This window comes from Equus przewalskii, chromosome 28, assembly GCF_037783145.1.
Source record: "Equus przewalskii isolate Varuska chromosome 28, EquPr2, whole genome shotgun sequence".
In the NCBI taxonomy this organism is placed as follows: Eukaryota; Metazoa; Chordata; class Mammalia; order Perissodactyla; family Equidae; genus Equus; species Equus przewalskii.
The window spans coordinates 14,348,278-14,366,979 of record NC_091858.1 but is presented as its reverse complement, the minus strand read 5'-3'; positions in this window follow the sequence as shown (position 1 = coordinate 14,366,979).

Here is an 18,702-nt window from a genome sequence, read left to right as displayed (position 1 = left end):
GTTAGCTCAGCAACACTATTCCTTAAGCTAAAAGAGGAAGATTGGCAACAGATGTTAGTTCAGGGCCAATCTTCCTCACCAAAAAAGAAAAGAAAAGAAAAGAAAAGAACGATTACTGGTCCCCAAAGTAGCACTTCATCCTGCATCTTGGGATTTTCTGGGGCCCAAGTAGCAGGAACCCACTCCAAAAGAAATGATTAAGGTCCTCTAGTTGAGAACTTCCAATTTGCCATGTTTAGCTAAAGTTAGGGAGGGAATGGGAACATATCTGTGGAAGACAGAGAATGAGCAGCTACTTATGAGCAAGTATTTTTATATCCTCAGAAAACCAGCAAGTCAAGCAACTAGATTAACATTGATCTATCCATCTATCCATCTGTCCGTCCATTATCCGGTTGGCATATTGTAATGGACTCAGGGCACTATTCTAGACCCTGGGGATACAGAGAAAAAAGACTCACCCCTGCCTTTGAGGAGTTCATGGTCTAGTTGGGCAGACAGGCTTCTAAACAGATGGATACAGCACAGCGATCTGTGCTGGGACAGAATCTGTACTGGGAACGAGGAGCACAGAGGAGGAAGCCCATGACCCCTCGGCTGTGCCAAGGAGGTGGAATTTGAGCTGATCGTTGAAGGAGGACAAGGAGTTTTCCAGGTGGAGAAAATGGGGTGGACTCTTTTAGACAGAGAAACAAAAGCAGATAGACGTGGGAGAATCTGGATATTTTAAGACCCACAGCCATTTCATGTAGATGGAACGTGAGGCATGGAGGAGAGCTGTGGGGCTGAGGCTGGACCAGGGATTGGCCTGATAGTGGGACCCCTCGGGTGCCTCACCAGGAAGCTTGAGTTCCATCTTCTTCTCAGTGCAAAGTATCTGGAAAAGACCTGCATGACTAGATTTTTCTTTGTTTTACACACACACACAAGATAGACAAATTTGGGTGGAAGAAAATGTCCAGAAGAACACAGGGTTGGAAGTCTTGTTTGATAACATGTCATGAAAGATGCCAAATAAGTCTGGACTTTACTTTCTAGACCAAATGTCCAGATCTCAGATGCCTTCGGAGGCCTGATAAGAAGCAAATGTGTGAAGTTTTTGGGTGTGATTGTCCTGTCTAAAGAATTCAGATTCAAAAATGTCAAAAACGCTGTTTGCTAACCGATCACAGGAGTGGATGACATGACTCTACTCTGAGCTTGGGATCCCTGGGGTAGGAAATGAGGAGTCATGGACGGGTTTGTATGCGGGGAATCATAGCAGACGCTGTTGGTGCTGTCTGCCCAGATCCCATTGGTCTGCCCTGGAGCTCTTCTGCACATAGTTCCCCTCAGGCTGCTGGCTTCCTGCACCTCTCTGCCTGAGAGCATTCTCTGGCCAAGGAGGAGTGCCTGGCCACATATGTGGCAGCCTAGAAGTGTCAGAGCATTACTGCCCCAAGAGCAGCCCTTGACCAAAGAAGGACAGGAATAGTTGGATAAACACCTCCGCTTCCTTGCTCCTTGATGGGCCAATGCTGCAGTCTACACAGTTTCTCAAAGGGTCCCCAGCAGAATGGAGCCTCAACTGCCCACAGCAGTACCTCACTCATTGATGCAGCTTTATGGGCCGTCTTAGGAGGGTTACCTGGAAGACAGACCCTGAAGTGAAAACGTGCCTGCAGGAAGTTTATTGGGGAATCCCCTTGAGACAAACACCTGTGAGGGAGAGAGGAAGCAGGAGAGAGTTGTTGAACTGCAGTGCAATTACAGCCTCAGAAGATCCCACAGGAAGCTCTGGAGTTAGGCCAGCCCTTCAGAGTTGACCCACTTGAGACCAGGATGGAGGACAGGCCGTTATAGCCACATGTTGACTTGTCAATGGATGTGGGCTGCCCCTAGGGAAGAACGTGAGGTGAGGCTGCTCTCCTCTGCTGAGACAGGTCCCTGGGGAGGGACTCAGCTAAGAGCCATCAGACACCATACCCCAGCAGCTAGGAGGATAGCAGGCCTGCAGGGGGATCTGGGCAGTGCAACACAACATCCACTGTGTAGGCTTTCCTCCCTTCCCTCCCTTCTCACTCTCTCACCATCTTGAGGTCATTTCCCAAATGAACCACCTCCCAAATGAACCCAAATTCTTGTCTCAGGGTCTGTTTTTGGGGAAACCCCAACAAAAAGAGGAATCGTCTGATCTGCGCTTTTGTTTAAGAAACCCAATCTGGTAGCAGTGCGTAAAATAGATCGGAGGGCTGAGAGACAGACTAAATAGACCACAGAAAAGATGATATCGGTTGTCCAGGGAAGAGGGATTCAATGAAGAGGATGCCTAGGGGAAACAAGAAAAGGGATGGAAGTGAAATGGCCATCAGTGAAAATAAGGCATGCAGAAAAAGGAATAGTATGCAGGTGAGAGAAGTTACTTTGGTTTCAGAAATTGTGCACTTGAGGTGCTGGTGTGCTATCTGGGTGGAATTTTCCACCAGGCAGGTGGATATTCAGGTCAAGAGATACAAACTGAAGAGTTGGGTATATGGCAGTGGTAGTTGAAACAATGGAAAAGATTGTTAAGGGAGAGAGTACAGAAATGGAGAAATCAACTAACAATCTCTGAGTATCTACAGTGTGCCAGACACTATGCTAGGCTGAGGGCAAGTCCTTAGGAAAGACCAACATTTACAAGATTAAAAAAGGAGGCAGATTGTTGAGAACAGCACTCAGCAATGGCGAATACCAGGTCCACCAAATACCACTCTTCCTTTCTCCACCACTGCAGACATCACTAGTTGATCACGACGATTTTCTCCACAGTGCTTGAACTTGCCTGCCAATCCTTCCCAAGGCTCTGCTCCAGGAAGGAGCAGTAATTAATGAGACTTGGCCCTTGAGTGAAAAACTGTTTGCTATCCTTGGAGTCATGGAAGCTAAGAGAAGAAAGGCTTGCACAAAAGAGAGGGTGAGTGGGAGGCATTTTCAATTCTAGAGAGGCAGAAGAGAACAAAGCCTGAAAAAAGCCAGCTGGGCTGAGGAAATAAAAGTCTTGTGGACCGTGGAGAACAGCTTCAGGAGAGCAGCAGGATAGCACTCCGAGGGCAGGATGGCAAGCAGATGCTGGCATTTCCACCTGCTGCCTGCTCAAGGGAGCACTGTACCAGGAGCCGGGAAGTTTAGGCTGTAATCGCCGAGTTCTTAGTAACCCACTGTGATGCCATAATCTTTATCTCGAGAAATAAAAATAATTAGGTTTGGAGAAGCAGTTAACAATTACGTTTTCTCTCTGTGGATAAAACTTTACTTAATTTTCCAAACCTGTTTTAAGGATACAATAAAATCTTATTTCCAAGATGCATTAGGTTGGCCCATATGCAGTATGCATTTGGTTTGCATATTCCACAACTGCATTTGGAGGACATTGGAAAAGCTTTCAAAAAATCCCCAAATGCAAGTGGCTGCCGATGCTGGAAAAGCATTTGTCAACAATATCTTCTGCTTTCTATATTTAAGACATTTGGCATAGAACACATGAGACAAAACCAGAGATGGCCTGGCGATGGCTTGGCAGAAGGAAATGGACAATGCAAAGGATTCAGTCCCAGGAATCATCTTGGCTCTGGCTTTAGCTTGGGTTTGACCCAGGGTGAGTTGCTTAACTTCTGTAGTGTTTTGTGTCTTCGTCTGGAAAATGTGAGTCCTGGCCCTGGGTGCTCTAGCTGAGAGAAAGTCTATGATTCATCTCTGGCCAATCCACCTTTACCCTCAAATTCATCAGACGCAGTCCTCATCAATAATTTATGTACACCTGCAGGTCAGTTCTGCATAGCATCAAATTTCCCTTCCTTGTTCTGCTTCCAGTTGAATTAAAACTCCCTGTCCCCTGCCATCTCATGACACCACCCAAAGTCTGTGAGTTTTAGGGGTCAGAGTTGCTGACATCTAAGGTGCTTTCAAAGCCCAGCATTTCCAGGAAGGCACCATCAATGTTAAGTGCTGGCAGATCTCTGGATTTCTTAGTATTCTCAAAAATGTGCAAGCTCCCTCGTGCTGTGTGCCCACGAGCAATTTGGATATACCTGCAGATCTGGTTACTGTATCAACTGGGCCACATCCAAAGGCCACAACACTCTGCTTCCTGCATTTCAAGTGTGTTCTTACTGAAAATTCTGAGGAATACCTAAAGAATGAAGCCAACTTCTGGTCAAAACCATTAAAGTCATTGGGTAAACTTGAAGGAAGAACACCGTATTGGATTGTTAGTATTACTCCAAATAATGAATCAGAGATAAGGATTTTGTGTCGGCCCATGCATTTCTTTGAATGTTGTGCAGTAAAGAGCTATGAAAGGACCCAGAGCAAAGGGGAAGCATCCAGACTCCATCCAGAAATGAGCATCCTTCAGAGCTGATACCTTAGCCCAGGGAGAGGTAAGCTCTGGGCACTTGCCTCCTGGACTTGTCTTTGGCTTCTCTGCTCTTTCCATTCTCATTTCCAGAGTCTGCTTCTTCTGTCCATCCCTCAAAGGCTGGTGTTCCTCAGGATCCTTCATCATTGTATTTATTCTTCAAAGGCTCACTCATTTTCTGGACTTAAAAATGTGACTGTTGCTGATGAGACTTCTGCATCCTCCTGGTCCCTGAGCATCCCCACTGGGAGCAGAGACACAGGTGGAAAAAGCATGAGTCCACCTGCCCTCCCCCCACCCCCAGTACGTGCTTAAGCTCAGTGAGCAGCACCATCATCTACCCCGTGGCCTGAGCTAGAAACCTGGATCCACCTCAGACTTCTCTCTTACCCCCAACAGGTGGTCAAATCCTTTCTGAGCCACTTCCCTTTTCCCTGGCGCCACCTTCTCTCCATGTCAACTACTGCTGCCTCAATTTGGATGTCCATCGTCTCTTTCCTGAACTATTTCCATACCTTTAGCTGATCTTGCCACCCCCACTTCGCCCTCTGCACGGCACTCAGAATGATCTTTCTCGAACGAAAATCAGATCATGGCTTTCTTTTGCTGTGCCCTTCTTTGGCTCTGTAAATGCGGTCCTTTATTTCCACGCCCGGAAACTTCTTGCATCTTCCTGTGGCTGCGTCACACCTGTAGGCCTCATCTGCTGCTATCTCTGCCCACGTAGCCTCTTCCTTTGTCTGTCTGGTGGGATTTTATTTATTCTCAAGACCCAACTCAAGTTGTACCTCCTCTGTGAAGACAACCTTCACCCCAGCCCACCCTCTTCTCCAAAAGCCACACTTTCCCTTGTTCTGACCTCCAGCACTTACTGGGGTTCCTCATGCAATTGCAATGGTTGGGACCAGAATCATCTGAAGACTTCGTCACTCACACGTCTGGCACTTGGGCTGGGAAGACTCTCAGCTGGGACCACTCAGGAGGCATCTCTTTCTTTCTCTGTGGTCTCCATGTCAGAGTAGACTGACTTCTCACATGGCAGCTCAGAGGTCCAAAGGTTCATGGAGAGAGAGAGGCAGAGAGAGAACCAGGCAGAAGCCATTTAGCCTGTTACGACCCACCCTCAGAAGTCTTGCAGTGTCACTTCCACAACATTCCATTGGTCCAAGCCATCACAAAGGCCTGCCCAAGTGAGAGAGGACGTAGACTCCTCCTCTTGATGGGAGAATGGCAAGGTTCTGGAAGAACATGCAAATCTGGAAGTGTTGTGAGTATTTTTGGAAAATACCATCTGCCACACTGTTAACAAATCTTCATCCTACTGTGAGTTCTTGGTTATCAGCATTTCATTGAATGAGCACCCTGGCAAATAATGCTTCTGCGTATCTGTGACAGATGGACTTTGATGCTGGAGAAGGCCCTCCAGAGTCACAGCAAGATACCCACACACCTGCTGAATCACCAGAGAGCCTGAGAATTTCAGAGTCACCTACGGATGATATTCAATTGCTCATTATTTGGAACTGAAAGAATTAGGGAGACATTTGGATTCTCAGTCAGCTCTGTTACAAACTAGCTCTGCGACCTTGGGCAACCTGTGGGATGCGGGTTCCTCATACGACAACTGGGAGCTGACCTAAATCCTGCCTGGAGTCATTCTGTGGTTAGACTGGTATAAACCTGATTTTGCCAAGTCCCAACAGTTATTATACAGATATTTTCCACAGTGTGCCTCTTAACATGGATTGCTTGTGGCCATCTCCTCTTGGTGGGGACCAAAGGAACCACGTGACTGTCAACCATGGACACCTGGCCTAGGCAGAAGCAGGGAGAAGTCAACCCAAGGTGGAGGAGCCACTGGAGGGAGAAAAATGTGAAGAGAACAAAAATAGAGAAGAGGCAGACTGATTAAAAGGTCGTTGAAGTTGGTGTTGGCTCAGCATCACCAGGGTGGGTGACCTCGCTGGGCTCCTTAGCAAGACAAGGCAACTTTAATAAACCTTGCTTCAGCTTGTCTTTCTCTCTTTTTTTCCCCAAGACAGGTGTTTCGACTCTTCTAGGGTACAGTATTTAACATAAATACACAAGGTTTGCCAGGCCAACTTATCCCGTGGAGGGGACCCTAGGGTGGTCGGAATTCAATTAGAATTTTCTTCCTGACTTGGCTTGAGTTGATACTGGCCACATCTGGTTGAAATGAGAGGCATATTTTTCTGTTGTGCAAATGGATAATAACACAAACAAAGCTGAAGAATTCAAAATCAACAGTGCATAAGAACGTAGGTGGTTCAAAATTCTCCTGGGATCTTAGGAAAAAAATTAATTTCTTTCTTGTCACTTAAAGCAGAATCAGGGTGTGTTTTTCGGGTTCTACCTTTTAGCCGGACCATACAGAGGGCCAGGAAAATAACTCTATAGAGAAAGAGTCCAAGGACCATAGTTTTAGAAGAGTAGCGGCTGTCTTCTAAAGTTGGCTTTGCAGCTTCGGTCGATTCTGCTGAGTGCTGCTTATAAGCATCCTCAACCTTTCCCACGGATTATTCATTTCAAACAGAAGATATTGGATGCTTTCCAGTAGGCCAGGTACTGGGGGCGTAATCACTAATATCATGTTCTCCCCTCCCAAGTTTATGATGTCCTTTTTATATTAGAAAGTAATACAGGTATATTAAGAAAAAATTGGGGGAAAAAACCCACCATTCTAATATAGAACTGCTGTTAGTATTTTTATGTATTTTTTTCCTGGGCACATAAAATATGTATGTGGTTGTAATAATACTGAATACAAAATTTGTATCCTACTTTCTCGGAAAAAGACCCGTTTATGAACACCAGCAGCTCGGATGCTCAAAGCTGAGAGAGGAGTTTCTCCAGAGCGTGTGGATAAGTCAGTGCAAAGGAAGGCCTTGGGGTGTTTTGAGAAATCACCTTCAGGGTTTTGTTTGTTTGTTGTTCTAAGATGTCCACCATCCCCCTCCCTCCTTCTCTACAACGCAAACCCAAAGCAATGTTGTCCAGGGTGAAAGAGCTGAGGATGCCCTGACACTGCAGGGGCTCGCACTGCCCACCGAGGCACAGTTTCTAAGGAGCTGGCTGCCAAGCGGAGTTCCCAGTGCTTCGTAAGGACACAGAGGACCTGGCTGGGTTGCAGGCAAACAGCACCCAGCGGTTGGAAGCTCTGCCTTCCTCTTCTTTTTTTCTCTCTCTCCCTTTTTTTAACATTTCTTTAGTGCTGCCCAGGGGGAGGTTATTATGTGAAGCTCCAGTCCTACTCCGTTGTATCTTTCAGGACTGCCTGAAGGAGTGCTGCCTCTGACACTAAAGAAGCCTTTTTCGCTTTGTTCAGATATCGGTTGTCAATAAATAAAATAATGAGTCTAAAAATAGCTTCGTGCTGTCAGGTTGTACGGGACCAGCTCCAAACCCTGAAAACAGTGCCAAACCCTTGCCACAGAGACCACGGCCTGTGAAGAAAGGGACCCCAACACCTCCGCCCAGAGCTTGTCTTCCTTTGTGGTCCTCATTTGATAACAGAGGTCCCCAGTAACCGATCCAGGTTTATGGGGCTTAGAGCTTGTGCACTCTGGGAGCCTTCCATACAGGAAAGCAAATAAATGAATAACACAAAACTCTGTGCGGGGATTTGGAAGGGTCCCAGGCAAGTGATAGGGCCCTTCGCTTAACTTCATTAGGTTCACGGTGAACCCACCCCTGGCGGTCACCTCCACAGCTCTGCCCTGGGGGAGGAGGTCTCCTCCTCTCTAATCTGCCCCAAGTGAGAGGGGGTCGGGATGGGGTGGGAGAAGACCCTGGTCCTGGCCCTTAGTGCTGAACACTTTTCCCCCAGGCAGGCTGGTATCTGCAAAATGAATGTAGGTAAAAAGGACAGGAAGAGATAGAGAAAACAAAGATGATGTAAAAATTGTTTGGATTCTAAGGTAAAATGTCTGAGTCTACATACAGGAGTAGATGCACAGAAGGACTTGAAATACTAACCCTGAAACCTCTTAACTACAAAAGCTACATCACGGCCCTGAAGAGCGTATCTAAGTTTTTATAAGCCTCGTCCCCTGGGCTTCCTGGTCCTGTGGTGTGATGGGCATCCCCGAATGCCGTGGTCTGAGGGAGGAGTTGGCCACTCCTGGCATCACTACAAATTCCTTTCCTTATCAGAACTCAAAACATTTTTGGATTTAAACCTCACAGAGGTTCCAACCCTTCAGGTGAGTTTCCGGCTGAGGTCGTCATGTGTTAAATGGACTGGTATAATAGGTAAGGTGCTTACAACAGGGCCCAGCACCTCGTCAGTGCTGAGTTTGTCAATATTATTACTAGTAGTCCAAGGGTGGCTGGCCTTGGGGATTAACAAAAGGCTTCCAATGGAAGTCCAGCTCCATTCATCAGCCCTGAGTTCCCTTTCCCACATAGCGAGAGTTGTGCCTTTAACTGTCCATCCACGAAGGGTGCAGAGCCCCAGGGGCTGAGACCATATACTGACACACACAACAAGCCATCCAAACACATGGTTGGGAGTGGAGGCTGTGACCTTTCAGAGGCTCTGTGCTTCCTAACAAAACCTAGGATCCGCTCTAACCAGGTGATTCCTATAGGGCTTACCCAGCCATATAACATTAGAGATTTCCTTTCTGAGACTATCAGGCTTCTTCTAAATCTAATGTAAGGCATTATCGCAGCATTTATTGAACTCCTACTATGTGCAAGGCTGTGGGCTAGAGGACAGGTGAGGTATAGGAGATCATTGTCACAAGACCTAAATTTCTCCTCTTTCATTTCTGATTTTATTTATTTGAGTCTTCTCTCTCTCTTTTTTTTTTTTTTAAGTGAGTCTGGCTAAGGGTTTGTCAATTTTGCTTATCTTTTCAAAGAACCAGCTCTTAGTTTCATTCATCCTTTCTATTGTTTTTTTTTTGTCTCTATTTTGTTTATTTCTGCTCTGATTTTTATTGTTTCCTTCCTTCTACTGGCTTTAGGCTTTCTTTTTTTTTTCTAGTTCTTTTAGGTGCCCTGTTAGACTGTTTATTTGAAATTTTTCTTGTTTGTTAAGGTAGGCCTATATTACTATAAACTTCTCTCTTACTACCACTTTTGCTGCATCCCATAAGTTTTGGTATGTTGTGTTTTCATTTTCATTTGTCTCCAGGTACTTTTTGATTTCTCCTTTGATTTCTTCATTGATCCAATGGTTGTTCAGTAACAAATCTAAATTATTGTACACCTATTAAGTACCAGGCACCATACAATGTGCTTTGGGTCCATGAGCTCATTTTATGCTCAGAGCAGTCTTTAAGGTAGAAATGATTGACCCCATTGGATAAAAGGAGAAACAGAATCGAAGAGGTTAAATAGTTTTTTCAAGGTCATATTCTAATGGCTACTGGAGGTAGAATTCAAACCCTTATCCACTGCTTTAGACTGCACTTTTCTTCTTTTGCAACCACTATAGGTTACATCCCTGTCCTTAAAGGGATCATAGCCTTGGAGAAACAATCAGTTACTAGCGATCTTGTGGCTTGAGCATCCCTATGTGTCCTTAATTAGAAAGATTTTGAATCAAAATAAGTAACTAGATGTTATTATTTCCTGAATTGAAAAGCATATGGGATTATAGATGTTTCCTTGTCATTTAGAATCATTTTTATTATAGAAGTAATTTGCGTTCATTGAAGAAAATCTTTCAAATGAAGAAATTTATTAATACAAAAATAGTTAGCCATAATTGGTTTGTCCAAAGATAATAATTGTTAAAATTTTGGTGTACACCTTCTCATCTTATTTATACCTGATAATTTGTTCATAAAGTTGGGATCCTATGGCATTTTTGGCTTTATAATCTACTTTTCTAACTTAACATTATATCATGAATATTTTTCTGATATAGTTAAAGAACAGTTTGAATATTTAAATATTCTGTAAAACACAATTTTGATGATTTCCTGATATTTCATCATATGGTTAGATCATAATTTATTGATCTATTCCTTAATTTCTTTGTTACTAGAGACAGGGCCTTCATAAAGGAGTGTGCATTTTGTGTATTGTACAAAGGCTTCTGCCTGGGGGTAGGGGGTTTGGGGGGAGGCTGAAATGCACCTGGCACTCTGCTCCTTGGGGCATGCACATCCACAGGCTGCAGGGTGGGGGTCGGGGGAGGGGCAAACAGGGCAGAGAACATCTTTTTCTAGTTAGCACAAAGGCTTTGAGAGGCCAGCCAGCACCTTGATGATAGATAATACTCTGCTGAATTGAATAGAGAAAATTCTTGTGTGTTATCTGTTATTGGCAATTTCTATCACCAGAATCTGCTATCACTTACAATGACTTCTGTGCCTTTTTCAAATGAATAAGTTAAAAGTTTATATTACTGTAATTTATTTGCTTAACTATGAATTCCATTGCACAACTTTTTTTTTTTTTTACAGAGCTAGTTATTCAGAATTATGGTTCTGCAGGTAATGAGAGATTTTTCTATTTCCCTTTTATTTCCACAATATGGTGTGTGGGTCTTTTAAATGTGATAGAATATATAACCATTAAAGATCATTTTTAGCAATGGCAATTATTATTGATTGAAAATATACTAACACAGTCTACCCAATAATGCCAAATCCTAGGTTTATTTAATTCCAGGGAACTGATGGGACTTTTGCACATTTGAGAGATGTGATTGTAATGCTGAATAGTGCTGAACTTTCCCCCAAACTGGTCTTGGCAGGGCAGAAGGTCATCACCGTTTTATAGTGTCCTGCTCCATTATAGGAGATAATGCAGAATTGTAAAGGGGAAAACTAGTGGTGGTGATGATGATTCTTTTTAGATTAAGCATTAAAATGACACTTATTTTGGAAATGTTTCTCTAGCTGCCTTCACCACAGGAAACTTGTTGGACTATAAATTACTTAATACATTTTGCATGTCCCTGAGTTTTGGCGAATGTACCGATCTCTTTATTAGAACAGCCATTTACATGATATAAATCTGCTCTGAGCCCAGCTCGGAGACCAGACACCGTGGTTTGGAGTTACTGCTGCTGCCCGGCCAGCATCCGGAAGCAGGCCTCCGAGGGGCTGCAGCTGACAGGTTTAATCCTCTGCTTTGGAGCAGAGAGAGGCTGCAAACGTGCAGACCAGGGCTTGGTGCTTGCCTAGGGTCAGACTTTCATCTTCAACCAAGAAATGCCAGGGAAATAGAGATGAACCATGACTTGATAGAAGGTTAAAGTGTGGACACTTGCCAGTAGACTGTAATAACGACAGCAACTTCATCTTAATTTTCCCATTAGGGAGGGTGAGTTTTAGACACTCCTAACAGCTAAAGAAACACGTGGCAGTAGCAATAGTCCATGAATCAGGGTGGAATCATGTAGTTCTTTGAAGAGCCTCAGTGCAATTTTAGCTCAATGTACACTGCAATAATAAATGTTGGCTTTCATATAGAAAATTGATGTAAGGCCAGCATTCTAAGTACTGTTCAATTGTTTTAACAGTTAGGTGAACGTGTGCGTGTGTGATGGGTCGGCCTCACTATAGCTTGTCAGGGGTAGGTATACAGAAATTCGTTTGTTTTCTTTCTTTCTTTTTTGTCTTTGTAAGGTTTGTGTGTCTGTGTAGTGCGTGGACCTGTGTCTTGGGTCTAGTTTTGAAATACTGGACACAGTGGGAAGGGTAAGCAGCAAGGTAAAATTTAGAGTCACTGACGAGCTGGGTGACTTTGGTGGGTCACGCCAGCTCTTGGATCCTCAGTTTCTGCATCTATAAAATAGGGATGCAGGATATCAGGAGGATTAAAATGTCGACGTTCTATAGCAGTGTGGGTCGCCATTAACACAGGGACAAGAGCACATCACCAAAACCACAAGACAAGACTGGGAATAGGTTCCTGCCACCCCCGCCTCCCAGCACTCGCTGTTGTCATGTACTCAACATACTGAGAGCCAGGAAACCTGAGCTCTGTCACATGGTTACTACCTATTAAGACTAAGAAACTTATGGAAACCCCAAAACCTACTTGGGGCTCAGTTTTCTCAATAATAAAACAAGGGGGAGAGAATGAAGGCTGTTCAGGGTCGTTCTGGAGATAAACTTCTCTGAGTCTAGAAATAAAGGCAGGGAGGAAACAAATGGGAGTTGCTTCCTCGCCTTTGGGGATCAGAAGTGATAATGACTTAGCGCTCAGCACTTTGGCCAATTCTGCTGGCTTTTCCCCAGCCAGTTTTCTTCCCCTCTCTGGTTTTGACCTTTTGATTTTGAGCTGTCAGGCAGTTGATCAACGATACACTTTGTATGGCTCATTTTGTCAATATAAGGTGCTAAAGAGCCACTTTTTCTTTTCCTGTAAACAAGCGCTTGTTTATGAGCCCAAAGGGGATTGATAAAAAGTATTGTGTTCTCTCTCAAACTAACACACACACACACACACGCACACACACACACAGAGTCATGATGTACTTGAGGTCCAAGAAAGAAGATGAGTTTTATTTACTTCAAATCTGCTACTCAGGCCCTTCCCTTGGGCAGGGTCACTGGGCTACACCCCAAGCCCAGAGTGACAGGCACTGTCCCTTACTCCTCTTTCTTAAAAAACATTCAAATTCTATTTCAAACTTTCTGCCCTTAATGATACCCCAGGGGCCTATGCAAGGCTTTAACAGTGTGCACTTACCAGTGCTTTGCCCTGGGTTAACTGTGTGTGTGTGTGTATGTGTTTGTTTTTCCAATCACAGAAAGTGGAGGGTAAGTAACTCACCTTAAGTTCATCCTAAACTGAAGGTCATTTACTCATGATCTCAGGAACAGAAAATCCTTTGTCTGTTTTTCTCCTTTGACCATGGACAATGTTGCCATCTGATGGGACATTTCGGTTGTGATGGTGCGTTAAATAGCTTTTGCTCTAACTCTGTCCATCCACCTGGGGATGCAGAAGGCCAGACCACATCCCTGGAGAGCCTCCTGGCCTCACGCCCTGCTTTCAGCCTGCCTTTCAACCACGTGGGCCCCATGGCAGTCTGTCTTCTTGAATGCCTCCAGGAGCCCAGATGCCACCATCTTTTCTCATCACCTGCTGCAACGTTGAATGGGAACTTGTGTTTCTGAAGTGAAGATTTGGAAGAAAATCTTATTTTCCCTAACACCAAAAAGTACCTCTGAGGACTTAGAGGTCAATGTGTGGATGAATATCCAGGTCTCTGATCCATGGATATTCATATCCACATATGTACCGAGTGTCTGATAAGATAAAAAATAGGGCAGGTGAGTAAAAGACTTAGGACCTTTCCACATGAGGACCATTTTTAAAAATCAAAAGGTGTTTGAAAAAAATGTAAAAAGGCAAGACTCAATTGCCTAACTACAAATCCAAAATTTGCACTGGAAAATAGATGGTAAGTTTTCCCGGCAACCGTAAGTCAGTCTCCTTAATAAAACTCGTTAATCCACATGCCCCCTACTCCTGACTGTAGCATTTACAATAAGACCTTTTATTCCAATTATGAACATAGGATATTGGAAAATATATTTGGCAAGCAAAACTTGTAATACTGTGCTCAAGAATTCTCTTATTAAAATGCACACAAACTCATACTGGAGATTTATTAGTCTTTTGTCTCGTTGCATTAAGTTCTTAAGCTGATTTTTGATATTACTCCTGTGGCATTTTAAGGCTTTTGTGCTTAGACTGCACATTTTTTTCCAAGCATAGATATTTCAAGATGAAGTAGGTAGCATTTTATAGAATTTCAAAGAGATAGGGTGGCTAAATGATGAATGAAGGTAGTTACAATCTAACAGGAATAAAATAGGCCAAGATTTTTCTCCTGAAACTGGATTTTTTTTACACTTTTTTACAATAACGTGTTTTAATATTTTCTCCTCTTTGGGACAATGTATGTATAGCAGACTATGCTTTTCTCCTTATTTTTCTTGACTTAGGGTCAGAGTGACAACTGGAAATGAACGGGATCGCAAACCCTGGTTCCTTTGCTCCCTGCGTTCTTTCCTATCTGCTGGCATCTGTGTTACATTACTTCTGAGGACAAGTCAATGGCTTCCTTAAAGCTCTTCCTCTGTCTCCTTTATGTTCAATTTCCTTCCTTTTGCATGTCATTTCTTAATGGCTTTGAAATTTCAGTGTTATTTGCTCTCATCCCTTGACCAGCCTGCAGTGTTTCCGGAGGTAATCTGATGAAGTGGTTTGAATAGCTCAATTCGGAGAATAGCTAACAGGCAGAAGAAAGGATGGGTATGAGTAACAGAGACGGCTCAGTAAATCAACATATGTAGTGGGGGAGGAGACAGGTGTCAGGAAACATTGACCCGCCAGGACTAGGATTGTGGGGTATTAAGTATAGGCGTTCTTAGAACTGAGACAAGAATGTGGAATGAGAATCCATTGTGCTCTCTCTGGCAATCTTGGGGGTAGGGAGCCATCAATTTCTTGTTTCACTTTTATTACTTTTGGAAAGAGGAAGCGTTGTCTGTGTTTTTTGTGGTGCTATAAAATCAAATTCATATTGCCCTGAGCCCCTACTAGAGGCTACACGGCGAAGTAGAGGTGCAGCTGGGGACACTGAAGAGCACTAGCTATGGATAGGAGTGGTTGAAAAAGCAACTGGAAACCACAGTGGAATTGCTAACACAAGGTGGCTTGGCATCAGTTACCTGGTGAATGCTTGAGACCCGGAACAGGCCTTCTGAGGTCAGTGCGAGCAAGGAGGAGAGAGGCGCTGGGGCTCTGAGGATGGGAGAACATAGGTGACAAAGAGGAGAACTGAGACATTCCACGGAAAAGAGTGGCAGTGGCAGAGTAGATAGAGCCCCACCCAGCAGTCAGGGGACCTGGCTTTGCATCTCCTCTCCAGATCTCTCCTCCAGCTTCCTGTGTGGCACGGGGCAAGCAACATAACCTTTCTGAATTTTCATTTCCTCAACTGTAAATGGGGCATTTAATGACTCATCCATTCAAGGAATGTTTGTTGAGCACCTGCTGCGTAGCAGACGCTAGAAGTACGGCAGTGAGCAGCAGAGATAGGATTTACGCCTTCAAAGGGTTAGTCTTCCGGTGGAAAATCACAGGTCGTCAGGAGCCAACAATATTGGGAATTGAGTTCTATGACAAGGAAGTGGTAGGGGCCATGGGAATACCAAGGAGTAGAGGCTTCCTAGAAGAGGAAATGAGAGTGAAAGGTAAGTAGAGGTTGGCTATCAAAGGTGAGATGAGGGAAGGCCCTTCTGAACAGAGGGGCAACGCTCTTATTTGAGGGGAACATCGAGTTCAAAATGGTAGAATTACAGAGCTCTGACAGCGCCGTATTAGGAAGATCCAGCAAGTGCTACCACGAACAGTAGTGCTACTAACTAGCTGTATGAACTTGAACAACTTTCTTTACTTCACAAAACCTAGTTTCTGAATCTGTCAAATGGGATAATAAGGGCCCGTACCTCATTGGATAGCACGTGGATTAAATGAGACCATGTATGTCAAGCCTGGAGAAATGTTGATCACTGAATTATCATTATTACTACATCTTCCAAGCCACAGGGACCCTGTGAGTCACCAGACTCCTTGTCACCAGTGCCACTGCACACCTTCCCCACTCACTGCGGCCCTCTCTTGAGGGCAGAAAGTCCCCATAAGGCCAGTTTTCTAAGAAAGTGCCATGGGGCTAATTTGTGAGCAGTTGCTTGTACTGGCTTAGCTTTTCTCCCTATTTCTAGGGGTTACTGCTGGAGGTTCATTTCTCCTCAGTACTTCTCATATTTCTACACCTAGGCATTTCCTATGTGGAATCCAGGGAAAATGTTGGTATATGTGGCTCCATCCCTATGGATAACATGGCTTTCTATCTCTATTATTTTGACATAATGACTGATGAATAATGAGGATGACTAGGAAGCCTCGGAAAATAATGTGCTTTCGGCTGTTTAAAATTATTTTGGTCCTCTCGTTTCTCCTTGGCACTAAGGATAGCATTATTTTCTTATCCTCCATCCTTCCGCAAAGTACAAATCTTGCTTTTAGAACACGGAAAAGTCAATTTAGGCTTTAAATGTGTCCTTCTAATTCTTTAGTTATAGCAGAAGTAACTTCTCAGATGGTCCTATCAGAGAAACGCCACGCTCTAAAGATCTACTTAATTCTGCAGTGACTACTTCCTGTGTATTTGTTGAAAATTTGGCTCAGTTTTTAATTGAGTAAATACATTTTGAGGAACTGCAGACATGCTGGAAGTTTGGGCAATTTTGAGAATCAAATCATATGAAAAACTTAAGGGTCTTCAAGGATGTATTCACCTCTGGCCGTATTTCCAGTCCTGCCTCCCTGTCTTACCCCTCACCTGACCTGGAGTAGTTCTTACTTTACTCTTAAACCACAATCCAGAAGCAGCAGATCTGTGGAATGGTGTAATAGCAAAAGGGATTCACAATCATTTGTGCTTTTCATCAGTGACTTCAACAGCAATAATTCAGAATACACTCCATGCTTCAGTAATGCAGATCTGAAGGAAGCGGGAACTCAGACCGACCGACTGATTTGAGGCTGTGTGGTTCAGTCCAAAATTTAGCCGTGCATGGAATTTCATTAAACATGGAGCGCATGGTTTTGATACAATCCCCACTTTGTCCTCCACCCACACCACTGCTTTCTAAATGAGTTTGGTTGAGAGCAATCTATTAATCCTTCAACGATGAGAAAGAAAAGCAATGGAAAATCTGGCAAAATGAATTGTATATGAGTCAATGCTTGGACTCCTGGAAGTGGAAGACGTGCAGAAAGAAAAAACCCGTCTTTCAGCAAATTGAGAGCATTGATTGAGCTCTGCAAGGAAGAATTTCTTTTTAATTTTTCTTTTTTGATAGATGTCGGAGATATTGAAGTAAAGACAATAAATAAATAACATTGAGCAAGGAATCATTTCTACCAATGGCGGCATTAAAACTTTTACTGTGACTGCGTGTGGAATAGGCAAGTTGGAAGCTTATGAGTGGTTGCTCTCTTAAAACCTGTTCTAGTGGGAGCTGGCAGGGGACACAGGGCTGGGAGCTTCATCTGGCACAAAAGAGTGCGAACCCTATCTCAGAACCAAAGCTAACTTCCCCACGTGATCTTGTTTTCCGTCTCAGTCTCCATGCTCAGTCCTCACTGGCAGCCTCCCTTTTGATCCATTTGGTTGCTTGCAGTGGGTCCTGCACCCTGGCCCAGAGGCCCCACGTGGCATAGGCAGGTCTCTGTAGAAGGTGGCGCTTAGCTTTTCTTTGTTTTCAGTTTCCATCCCTCCCCCATGTTATTTTTATGACCTGTGCTCTTTCGTTCAGTTCTACCCAAATCCTACAGGTGCCGTGTTTCTGATTCTGTTCCAAGGACCCCTAATGTTGTCCCCTAACAATTAGGTTCATTTGTGGCTGATTGTGCCTCTGCACTTGGAATAAACATTTCATTTCACCTTTCAGGCTCTGACAGATCGGAGCCACCGTCCTCAATTACTTGTTTTATGCTGTAATCAGCATTACCAGGCAGCTTTTCTGAAAGATGGACATGTACTTGGATACAGATCTCTTACCCTCTGGAAGATTGTTGTTTCAAAACTTTATATCTGGAATCCAACCTGGAGATTCTGATTCAGTGGGTCTGGCATGGGGCCCAAGAATTTGTAGTTTTAACAAGTATCGTGGGTGATTCTTATCATCAGAGAGGCCTGGAAACACTGCTTTATTGTCTACTTGACTTTCCTGCTCTCATTCCCACCCCAATCACATAGACCTGCCCAGTACTGGCTGCGCATGCCTGCTGGCTTTGTAACGAAGCTATATGCTTCCCTCTGGTAGTTGGAATATAACATGGCAATTCTGAGCCCTTGTAACTTTTTAAAAATGGGATTTTGCCAGATCAGTCTTCCCACATCGACACCTTCAATTCGTTTCTTCCTTTATGAGCTTCTAATTGTTAAACAACTATGACGTCTACGTTTTTGTTTTTTTAATTTGGAATTTGGTTCATTAGAAAAACCTGATTCCTACCAGCTATGCAAAGTAGTGATGGAAGTTCTTGCTTTTTTATTTGTTCTTTTCAATTAAAAATTTGGAGGAAGGGGGGAAAACAGGGAGTGGTTTCATGGATATAGGGGTTCAATTTGCAAGATGAAAAGAGTTCTGGAGGCTGGTTGCACAGCAATGTGAATATACTGCCACTACAGAACTGCGCACTTAAAAATGTTAAGATGGTAAATTTTATGTTATGCGCATTTACCACAATTTCCAAAAAGTTTTGGGGGAAGTATACACAGGTTTATTGTCCAGATAAAGGACAGAAAT